Genomic DNA, 11,952 nt, shown 5'->3' with positions numbered 1-11,952 from the left:
CAATGTCCCGTTTGATATTAAAGAAAGCCTGCTGAGCTTCCACCGATAGCGGAAAAGATGTCGACTTAATAAGAGGTCGGACTTTATCTGAGTAGCTAGCCACCCGCTGGGCATAGTACGAGAAGAATCCCAGACACCTTCTTAAAGCTTTTACAGTGTGAGGTAAAGGTAACTCCTTAAGTGGGCGTAATCTTTCAGGATCTGGCCCAATTACCCCATTTTCCACAACGCAACCAAGAATACACAAACGTGCAGTATTGAAGGTACACTTGTTTTCATTGTAGGTCAGGTTTAACCTCTTTGCAGTCTCTAGGAATTTCGCGAGATTTTGATCATGCTCCCGCTGGTCGCGCCCACAGATAGTAACATTGTCCAGGTACGGGAATGTTGCTTCCAACGCGTATTCATCCACCATATGATCCATCTCCCGTTGGAAGACGGATACCCCATTCGTCACTCCAAAGGGCAACCGAAGGAATTGGTACAGGCGCCCATTCGCTTCGAAGGCCGTATAAGATCAGTCTTCTATTTTGATGGGGAGTTGATGGTAGGCAGACTTTAAATCAATGGTGGCGAACACGCGGTACTGAGCTATCTGGTTCACCATCTCAGAAATACGAGGCAAAGGATAGGCGTCTAATTGGGTATACAAGTTTGTAGTCTGGCTATAATCAACCACAAGTCTTTTCTTTTCATTAGTTTTAACCACCACCACCTGGGCACGCCACGGGCTATTACTGTGTTCGATGATTCCCTCCCGTTGAAGCCTTTCCACTTCCTCTTTTATAAATGTTTTATCTTCTGAACTATACCGTCGACTCTTAGTCGCTATAGGTCTACAATTAGGAGCAAGGTTCACGAACAAAGAAGGCGGACTTACTTTTAAAGTAGAAAGGCCGCAGACTGAGTGGAGGCTGAGATCCACCATACTTAAGGGTAACGTTCTCATGCTGACACTGGAAGTCCAAGGGTAACGCTCTCATGCTGACACTGGAAGTCCAAGCCTAAAATTAAGTTCACACACAACTGAGGTAATATGAGGAGTTTAAAGTCCTTATACTCCGTATCCTTAACGGTCAATGTGACTTTACAATATCCAGTTACCTCCGAAGTAAGGGACTTGGACGCCATCACAATTTCACTTCGAGTAGAATACACCTTCAATGAACAGGAGTTAACAAGGTTGGGGTGTATAAAACTTTCAGTACTGCCACAGTCTATCAAACACCCAGTAGGACGACCATTAATCTTGATGTCCATCATAGATTTCGACAAGGAACACGGTATGGTCTGGTCAACCGTAGCCGAGGCTAGAGTAAAACGATAGGCGGCAGCAGAGAAGACATCGGATACAGGATTACCCTTACACACTTTACTAAAATGTCCCCGTTTCTTACATTTAAAACAGGTAGCCTCTCTGGCTGGGCATCTTTGCCTAGGGTGTTTAGATTGGCCACAAAATAACACTTAGACCCATGGGGTACAGCCGAAACAATAGGATTAAGTGGAGGCTCCATTGGTGTTATGGATGCCTCCATACTTGGAACACACGAGGCTGAGAGAGACGCATGGGCTGATGCATACACTTCTAAATTCTTCTGGGCTACATCTAACGATCGAGCAGTAGCGACGACCGTTTTTAAAACTAACGAGTCGTTCTCGAGGAGTCTCTGTCTAATATAATTAGATCGGAGGCCAGATATGAAAGAATCGCGGATGGCTTCTTCCTGATACACTATGGCAGAGACAGCCTTGTAGTTGCAATCCTTAGCCAAAGCCTTAAGGTTCTGCAGGAAATCGTCCAGGGATTCCTCGGGCAATTGCCTGCGAGTAGACAAAAGATACTTGGCGTATACTTCATTAACCGACTTAAGGTACTGGGCCTTAAGAGCTGCAAGGGCCTTTTCATATGTAGTAATATCTTCAATTATAGAGTAAGTTTGATGACTTACCAAGTTGGTTAGAAGACCCAACTTGTTAACCGTCGGATCGATCGATGCGATGAAGTGTTCAAAACATCGAAGCCAATGCGTAAATTTCTTCGACGCATCTGCCGAATGGGGATCGATATCCAGATGCTCTGGTTTCAAAAATCGATCCATCTTCCAAAAGTTGCTACTTAATAAAATTGATGTGCCAAATAACTGCCTGAATCCAAGAGGTTAAAGCTTAAAACTAAAGGCTTTTTATTAAGTAAGAACATGGCATTGAGTTAACACAAGGCAGCCATCATTCATCACTGACCCAGCCCTTATGAGTAAGACTCACACCAATCCGGAGGATCCAGAGGGGCGGGGCTAGGGAGGAGCATTAGTGGTTACATCTGTAGAACATTCTAGACATTAGCAAGCACAACAACAACAGACAATACAAATGCCAGATCACAGAGTTATTTCATCATAAGACCTGTTTCTCCTTATTTGCTTTACATGGATTTCAAAAGGGAAAATCTTGCTTGACCGACCTCATTGAATTTTTTGAAGAGGTAACAGAGAGAGTAAACAATGGTAATGCAGTAGATGTAATTTATCTGAATTTTCAAAAGGCCTTTGATAAGGTACCCCATAATAGACTGATGAACAAGGTCAGAGAATGTGGAGTCAGGGGACAAGTAGCAGAATGGATTGCTGGCTGGCTTCAGGACAGAAAGCAGAGAGTAGGAGTAAAGAGTAGCTATTCAGAGTGGCAGAAAGTGGGTAGTGGTGTTCCACAAGGATCAGTGCTGGGACCACTGCTGTTCACAATTTACATTAATGATTTAGACTTAGGAATCAAAAACACAATTTCTAAATTTGCGGATGACACCAAATTGGGGGGACAGTCAATACTGAGGAAGACTGCAACAAATTCCAGGAGGACATTAATAAACTTGCAGAATGGGCATATAATTGGCAAATTAAGTTCAACACAGATAAATGTGAGATATTGGGCCGGATATTCCGGTCCCTATGGGTGAGTACGCGCTGTGTACTCACCCGTAGGGACATCGGAAATGCTGGTTTCAGGCATGCACTGCGCATGTGTTGGAAACCGGCATTTCCGATCTGTCAAGAAAGCTCTTGACAGATCCTCCAGCTGCCCTGGAGCAGGACCTCTGCGGTTGGAGGGTTCCATTTTTTGGAGACCCTCCGCCCACAGAAAACACTTAAAATTCTTACGCCTGGTAAAAGCAAGCGCAAGGCCTGCTTTTACCAGGATAAGAGTTGAAAAAAGTTTTTAAAAAAAATGTTTCCACTGATTTATCATTTAAAAATACTTTGAAGAAAGGTAAGTTTACTTTTAGCCCTGTTAAAAACTTTAATTACTTTTTTCAAAAATTAAAATTTTTCTTTAATAGTTAATTTATGTAATTTATAGTCATTTTAAAAATGTGATTTTTAAAAAAAAAATTATTTGAAGTTTTACTAAGTTTTGGGGTGATCTCTATTCATATATTTGACAGGTCTTCCTGTCAAATCTATGAATGGAGACTCCCTTCTCTGATTGGCTCCCCATGGCCCACTTGTTCCCAGGGACGCTGCGAACCGCCTTTGCCTCTGGGATACGTGTGCCCTGTGCACCGGCAGTTTGGGGAGGCCCAGCAACAGAACTCTGCGCCTCCCGGGAGCCCTCCGGTCCAGGCGCAGATTTTTCCAGGTCGCAGCCCTCCACCCACGGGAGGCCTGTGAATGGAATTTCTGGGCCATTACATTTTGGTAGGAAAAATATGTTATGTTCATTAATAAATAGACATTCTTATTATGAACACAGCTAGCTTTTGCTAGACCTTTTATTGAGTACATGTGGACTAAGTACTGTATCTGTAGAGGCTTCCATCTTGACTGCTGCCTTGTGGGTAGCCTAGTGCCTCATGGGTAATGTAGTCTTAATATATATACAGCTGGGTAGTGTAGTCTTATACATACAGCTATATACAGCTCTACGCAGCTCTACGGCTCCACCTAGTGTCCACTATAGAATGACATGTTATTGATCACTACAGAATAGGGAGGTCACTTATTACTTGGAGCGTGCGAGTCTAGCTGGGGTAGAGGAACAGAGGGATCTAGGAATACAAATACACAAATCACTAAAAGTTACGACACAGGTTAGCAAGGCCATAAAAAAAGCAAACAAGCACTAGGGTTTATTTCTAGATGGAATGAATTGAAAAGTAGGGATGTTATGCTAAACCTGTATTGAACCTTGGTTAGACCACACTCAGAATACTGCATTCAGTTCTGGTCGCCATATTATAAAAAGGATATAGAGGCACTGGAGAGGGTGCAGAGAAGATTTACAAGGATGATACCAGAAATGCGAGGGTATACATATCAGGAAAGGATGAACAGGCTGGGTCTCTTTCCTCTTGAAAAAAGAAGGCTGAGGGGTGACCTAATAGAGGTCTTTAAAATTATGAAAGGTTTTGACAGCGTAGATACAGAAAGTGTTTCCACTTGTGGGGAAGAGCATAACTAGAGGCCATCAATATAAGATAGTCACCAAGAAATCAAATAGGGAATTCAGAAGAAACTTCTTTACCCAGAGATTGGTGAGAATGTAGAACTCGCTACCACAGGGAGTGGTTGAAGCGAATAGTATAGAGGCATTTAAGGGGAGGCTAGATAAGCATATGAGGGAGAAGGGAACAGAGGGTTATGCTGATAGATTTAGATGAGGAAAGACGGGAGGAGGCTCATGTGGAGCATAAACGCCAGCATGGACTGGTTGGACCGAATGGCCTGTTTCTGTGCCCTATATCCTATGTAATACAATAAATATAGCGACTGCATTCTGACTATTAACAACTAGCAAAATGGGTGCCAATTGGGCCTCAGGACAGGTGGTTGGCAAATCAGGATTTTCTCATTTGCTGGCAGTCTCACTCAAAGCTGACAAAACTTGGCGATGGTAGGAACTGGAAATATCACATTGGGTTCAGCAAGAGGAGCTTTTCTGAAGTTGGGATTTGGCAGCGTAGACCAGCGAGGATTTCGCCCAAGATCTAAACTGTAATATATCTGGCCTGGATGTACTTGATGTTTCTAGTTGAACTTCAGGGGTGCGAAGTATGGAAGAATGAACAGTTTTCTAATACTGGCTTGCCTCACCCCAGTAAGCACACCAGAAGAGTACTTCTGTGTAACAAAATGGTAAACCCATGTATAAGAATGGATTTCTGATTTTGTTACACATATTTGCAGAGATCCGGGGAGTGGAGCTAATCGAATAGCCGGCACAGGCACGATGGGCTGAATGGTCTCCTTCTGTGCTTTATGAGTCTATGATTCTGCGAGAAAAAAGCTCTCCTCAAAAGAAAACATTAAAAAAAAAATCACTTCAAATCTGATAACATGGAGAGCAGGTGGCACAGTTCAAATACCTCCCTCCCTTTCAGCTCAGGGACGTGAGGTTAAATGCAGCTGGGGTGAAAGTCTTTTTGCTGACTATCAAAGAAATGGTCCAGGATAAAGAAAAGGCTCAATGGTTGTTTTATCCTCGAGTTCGCTTATAAAATAAAAAAAAGCCCTGTAATTAAAAAAAAAAGCGGAAAAAAAATGTAAACTCTTTATAGGCTTTAAAGTGATTACAGAAATTCCTGTACCTATGGGTAGCCTCCAGATTGGAGTTGCCATTTGCCCAGTCCTGCACTGACTGTGCACCCAGAGCTACACTAAATATGTCTTACTAGCTGCTCACAGTCTGCCCCTATTTGATCTTGAATATCTCCGAAAAGCCTTCAAAGTTATCGCTGCAGTATTAAAAACCAAGGTACGGTCTTAATTTTTTTTAAAAACACAAAATTTCCTCCTTGTATAAGTCTAGTGAAAAAAAAATTTGTTGTTGGCAAAACAAATTATTTTGCATTCAGGTCTTATGGACATATATGTACATATACATACGTGTATATGTATGCTTCCTACATTACAACAGCGACTACCCTTCAAAAAGTACTTCATTGGTTGTAAAGCATTTTGGGACGTCCGCTGTTCGTGGTAGGCGCTATATAAATGCAAGTCTTTCTTTTTATATTGTAATGCCTGAGTGTCACAAACTATCTGCCTGCCCAAGGAATAGAATCATGTAACAATTATTGCTTCTTCATTGCAATTGCAAGTACTGGGAATAAATATTCCCAGGATGTAAAGTTATGCTAAGTAAGAAAATAAATTCAATACGTCCAACAAGGGTCTGCTGCAAGGTGCAAGTACAAAGGGGCAAATGATAAATCAGTGCTAAATTATCCATAAATCAATTAATAAATAATCCAGTTTTTAAAAAAAACCCTTCCAATTGTAAATGATTGAGCAAGGTTCAACAGCTTCCAGGTTTCAAAAAAAGTTCCTTGCGGATATTTAAAAAAAGATGTTCTTTTCAGCTCTTTGTTGTGGATTTGGAGTGTTTATGGTGGCAGGAACACAGCCAAGAGCAAGGTCTGGTTGAAAAGTTATTACTTTAATAACAAATGGCGGTGTCAAAAATTAGGTTGCTCACAAGAAATATCACAAAAAGAGGAAGCCTGCTGTTTGGGGAACAGGATCCAATTCTTTATGATTAATAGACTTTTGGTAATATGCTTCATTCAGTTCCTTCACTGAGGAAAAACCCCCCCCACAATGCTTGTCTCTGTGGTTCATGTGAATCACGTTCATGCCCTGACGTGCAAACCTCCTGAAACAACTGGCCAGACCATCGATGAGTAACAAAAGAGTGAGGTACATTGATGAGTGTAAAACTGTCGTCATTTCTGTTTTCTCAACCACGAGGCAAACCCCACTAATCAGTCCAACTCAGTGGCATCAATGCTGAGCATCAAACGTCACCCACTTCAGGCTCAGTTTGTGGGCATCCTTGGATTCCAGTACTACTGGAAAGAGTGGGTGGATGGAAGTGACACAAGGCTTTTATATATGTTGCCACTTGATCACAGAAACACAGAAACCCCACAGTGCAGATAGAGGCCATTTCGGCCCATCGAGCCTGCACCGACACATATTCCACCTGATCCCCATAACCCCTACACCAACACATATCCCACCCTATCCTTGTAACCCCACGTATTTAATCCCCCTAACACTAAGGGTCAATTTATCATAGCCAATCAACCTAACCTGCACATCTTTGGACTGTGGGAGGAAACCGGAGCACCCGGAGAAAACCCACGCAAACACGGGGAGAATGTGCAAACTCCACACAGACAGTCGCCCGAGGCCGGATTCGAACCCGGGTCCCTGGTGCTGTGAGGCAACAGTGCTAACCACTATGCCACCGTGCTGCCCGGTATACATGGGTTCAGGGTGTTGGTAATTTTAACATCCAACGACCAGCAGGGAGATTGGGAATGTAGGAATTGCTGGTCGAAAACAGATCAAGGCCCGTCTAGTTCGCCTTGTCCTGGGAGTCGCATGATCCACCACCTTAAACACTCACCCCATCCACCACCTTAAACACTCACCCCATCCACTACCTTAAACGCTCACCCCATCCACCACTTTAAAAACTCACCCCATCCACCACCTTAAACACTCACCCCATCCACCACCTTAAATACTCACCCCATCCACCACCTTAAATACTCACCCCATCCACCCCCTTAAACACTCACCCCATCCACTACCTTAAACACTCACCCCATCCACCACCTTAAACACTCACCCCATCCACCACCTTAAACACTCACCCCATCCACCACCTTAAACACTCACCCCATCCACCACCTTAAACACTCACCCCATCCACCACCTTAAACACTCACCCCATCCACTACCTTAAACAGTCACCCCATCTACCACCTTAAACACTCACCCCATTCACCACCTTAAACACTCACCCCATCCACCCCCTTAAACACTCACCCCATCCACTACCTTAAACACTCACCCCATCCACTACCTTAAACACTCACTCCATCCACTACCTTAAACACTCACCCCATCCACCACTTTAAAAACTCACCCCATCCATCACCTTAAACACTCACCCCATCCACTACCTTAAACACTCACCCCATCCACCACCTTAAATACTCACCCCATCCACCCCCTTAAACACTCACCCCATCCACTACCTTAAACACTCACCCCATCCACCACCTTAAACACTCACCCCATCCACCACCTTAAACACTCACCCCATCTGTAAAGTCTGTGGGTTGTGCAGTTAATAAATACACAGACTTCAGAAATAACAAACAAAACAGGTCTTTACTATTCGAAGGTCCGGGCGAATCTGCCCAATAACTCCTGGCACAACACTTATATACTGGTGTGGTCACTATCGGTATTACAGTATACAGAAGCCAAACAAATAGTGCCACACCTAAAGTAGTTCCCTTAAAGGTGAACGGTTACATTCAATAGTTCCCTTAAAGATAGACGGGTACATACACTACAATCCTCCCTTTTTAGCTTATTACTTACAGAGTCCCCGTTAAACATACATATCTTCAACTTCCTATAAAACAAATTACAGATATAATCTCGGTGGAGTCAATGTCATATAAAACAATTTACAAATATAATCTCGGTGGAAACAGTTCACAGGTTCAGTCTCTGCGGAAACAGTTCATAGATTCAGTCTCTGATCTTGACTCGTTCCGAACAACATTTCTTTGGTGTAGCCGGATTACCTGGCTAGCGTGACTCCTCCATAGCCTTTTTCTTGACGTAACAGCTTGAACCTTCGTCCTGTTGAACCAGCAGTGCGGACTTTTACAACCAACTGGCTGTCTTGACATTTTCCAGTTTTTCAACTAATTTAGCTCCTTTCGTAATGTCCCGCCTGGAATGGTAGAAGTGCTAATATTTTAGATAGTTATTATCTTCTGCTTCTTCTTTTTCTTTTCTGCCTTTTTGAAACTCTCGGAGCTCCTTTCTCGGCTGCCAGCTGTAGCGCCACCAACTCTCTGTGTTCCTTAGACCTTAAGTGCTTCCTCCGGATTTCAGCACTTTGAGAGTTCTCGTCACAAGCTGGGCAGACCACATCCTCGTAATATTCAGTGTCACTCAACAGGTCATGGTAATATTCGGGTTCGTCCTGAGTTAGGCCAGCGAGAGAGACTTCTTCTTCCTCCTCACCCGTCTGGACGTTAGCTGACGGTGGTTCCTTCCCTAAACATCTTTCTTGAAAAGCCTTCTTCATGCATTCATATTCATCCCGCTCTTCCTGGGTTATCTGCCATTCCTTCACGACGGACCTCATTTGTGAGTTCAATACCTTCCTTTCCATCGGTAATTGCGTTATCAGGCTATTTAACCCTTCTACTGAAGTAACGGTTTCCACATTCTTCTGTTCACCTCGACGTGATTCAACGTACTTTTGGCATCCTTGTAAAATTTGTGTTGCCACCTCAGCTATCTCCGTGACTTTTGAGAGCTCCGAACTCGTTCCCCCTGAAGATTGAAGCTCGTGTTCAGATTGTTCCCCTTGCAGAGTCTTGTCCTTCAGCATATGAAGGAGTTGGCTGACCGTTAACTCTTCCCTGGGAACACGGTGGATCAGAGTCTTCTCCATTTCCTCCACCTCTTTCTCCAATACTTCCACCTTACGTTCCTCTTGAACTTTGGCTTTCAGCGCTCGGAAAAGTTGCGCCCTGATGCTCTCTAGTTCATGTTCAGGGACCATTCTTACAGTGTCCTGTTCTTCCACTGAAAGGATTCCCAGTTGAATCTGTTCTTCAAGTTGTTGAACCTCGGTCATTGCCGCCTCATATTTGTCTTGGGTGTCCTTCAATGTTTTTATAAGTTCTTGGACATCCTGTCTTTCATGCTCTGCCATGATTTTCACCTCTAATTTCTCATCTATGGATGGATCTCCTACCGATGAGTCTGTCTTGGCCTTGAGCTCATCAAGAATTTCCTGCAGCCTTTGGACTTCTTGCTCATGTTCAACCTTTAGTTGTTCATATGCTTCTACTGAAACTAGCTTTTCGGAGGCTGCCGAGTTAACCCCCTCCAGAATTGTAGCCTGGGCCTGTTCATACTGTTCTTTCAACTTCTCACACTCTGCTTGTAAGGAGTCGTAGAGAAGAACTGGAATAAAATCCTGGCTCCCTGAAGATTCCTCTTCCTTTGGTTCATTCTGTAAATATTCTAGTTCCTGAACAGCATCAGGGGAATGTGATTGGTATTTGACAACGATGGCTCTATGGTCGCTCTCTGCTTGAGCTAGCTGTCTCTGTAGTCTTTCCAGGTTCTCCCATTTGGTGTCCCAGAACCTTTCCATATTTTTCATCTCTTGTACGAGACGGTCACTCAACTGTTCTAATTGTTGTCGTACTTTGACATAAGTTTGCGTCCGAGCTCGGTGTTCTTCCGTCATGGATGAATCCTTTGCTTGAACAGGCTCAGAATTCTCTGTCAACCTGGAGTTCTGCTCTGCAGCTTTATTCTTCTTGGTACCATAAGTCCTTCTGCATGTCTTCGTTTTCTTTCCCATCATCGGCAATTCCCTTTTAGCCTTGTCTTCCATATTCGACTTGGTCTTATCATCATCCATTTCAGAATCTGAGCTAATAGCTTGCACCGAGTCCTCCCTCATTATGGCTTTTAGGTAATGCCATTCCATGTCTATTTTCTTAATCCACTCCTGTCCTAGAAGTGGTGGTCCTTCCTCAGGTAATACGTACAAGTTCATTCTTGGGTGTTCTTTACCCCTATCTCTCACCTTGACTCTTATTTTCCCCACGGGGTATACGTTATGCCCCGTGTATGTCTGTAATACGAACTTGGTATTTCTTAAAGGTATGTGAGAGAATAGCCAGTGGTAGTCCCTTCGGTTGATGACTGATAGAGCTGATCCAGTGTCCAGCTCCATTCTTACTTGGACTCCAGCTATTTTTAGTATGACCCAGATGGCCTGTAGATCCGTTTCTTTACCCACATTGTGGATTCTCAGCCTACCCAGCTCCTGGTTGTTTGGGTCTGAGTCTGAATTCTGTTCGTCTGAACTCTTCTCAGCCACCTTGTGTACCTTGTTGTACTTTTCTTGTGGTGGCTTCCTTTGATTATTGGTCTTTTTCCCGGACCAGCATACCTTCGCGATGTGACCCAGTTTGCCACATTTCCTACACTCTTGGTTCTTAAACCAGCATTGATTCTGGTCATGCGTGGTCTTCCCACAACGGTAGCATTTTGTTGTGCTTGAAGTAATTTGGTCCACCCCAAGTGCCGCCGCCTTTAGTTGCATTTCCGCCGTTCCTTTCGCTGCGGCTTCGTGCGATGCAGCTATAAGGACAGCCCTGTCCAGTGTGAGGTCGTTCTCTTCCAGTAGTCGCTTCTGCGTCCCTTCTTTGGACAATCCGCATACGAACTTGTCCCGCAGCACTTCTGTCAGATTCCCTCCGAACTGGCAGTATTTTGCTAGCCTACGCAGTTCGACCAAGTATTCCGCATTGCTTTCGTCTTTCTTCTGCGTTCTTGCGTAGAATTTGAATCGTTCAGCCAGCATCAGCGGTATGGGGTTCAAATGGTCCTTCAGCACAGCCACAATCTCTTCGAAGGTCTGATCCGCTGGTTTATTTGGTGCTATTAGATGCTTCAAGAGCCCGTATGTTTTTGCCCCCATCGAGTTTAGCAATGTTATCGCCTTGTCGTCTTCCTCTATTTTGTTGGCTTCGCAATAGATCTCTATGCGTTCCACGTACGTGGCCCAGTCTTCTATTTCCGAATTAAAGTCGTTAATATTCCCTCGCTTAGGCATATTTCTTCCCTTGGGAGCAGCACCAGTATTTCTTTAAGTATTCTTATTTATTTGTTTGTTTCTAAGATGGCGGTTTTCCCGCGAAATCGGCGGTTTCCCGCTCTTCCTTTCTCGCCCCGCCCACTTCAATGGCGGTTTCCCGCTTCTGGCGTCTTCTCCGCCTAATGGCGGCTTCCCGCGTTTCTTCCCGGTGGAAGGGGTACGCTTCCCCCACAGCGGACAGGTTCAGCCGCTGGCTGGCTTCCGCACAGCTCCCCTTACTCGGCTATGTCT

The sequence above is a fragment of the Somniosus microcephalus genome, chromosome 5 (genome assembly GCF_052327205.1).
Source record: "Somniosus microcephalus isolate GS21.2 chromosome 5, FLI_Smic_1.0, whole genome shotgun sequence".
NCBI classification, from domain to species: domain Eukaryota; kingdom Metazoa; phylum Chordata; class Chondrichthyes; order Squaliformes; family Somniosidae; genus Somniosus; species Somniosus microcephalus.
Note: the sequence above shows the minus strand (reverse complement) of the source record.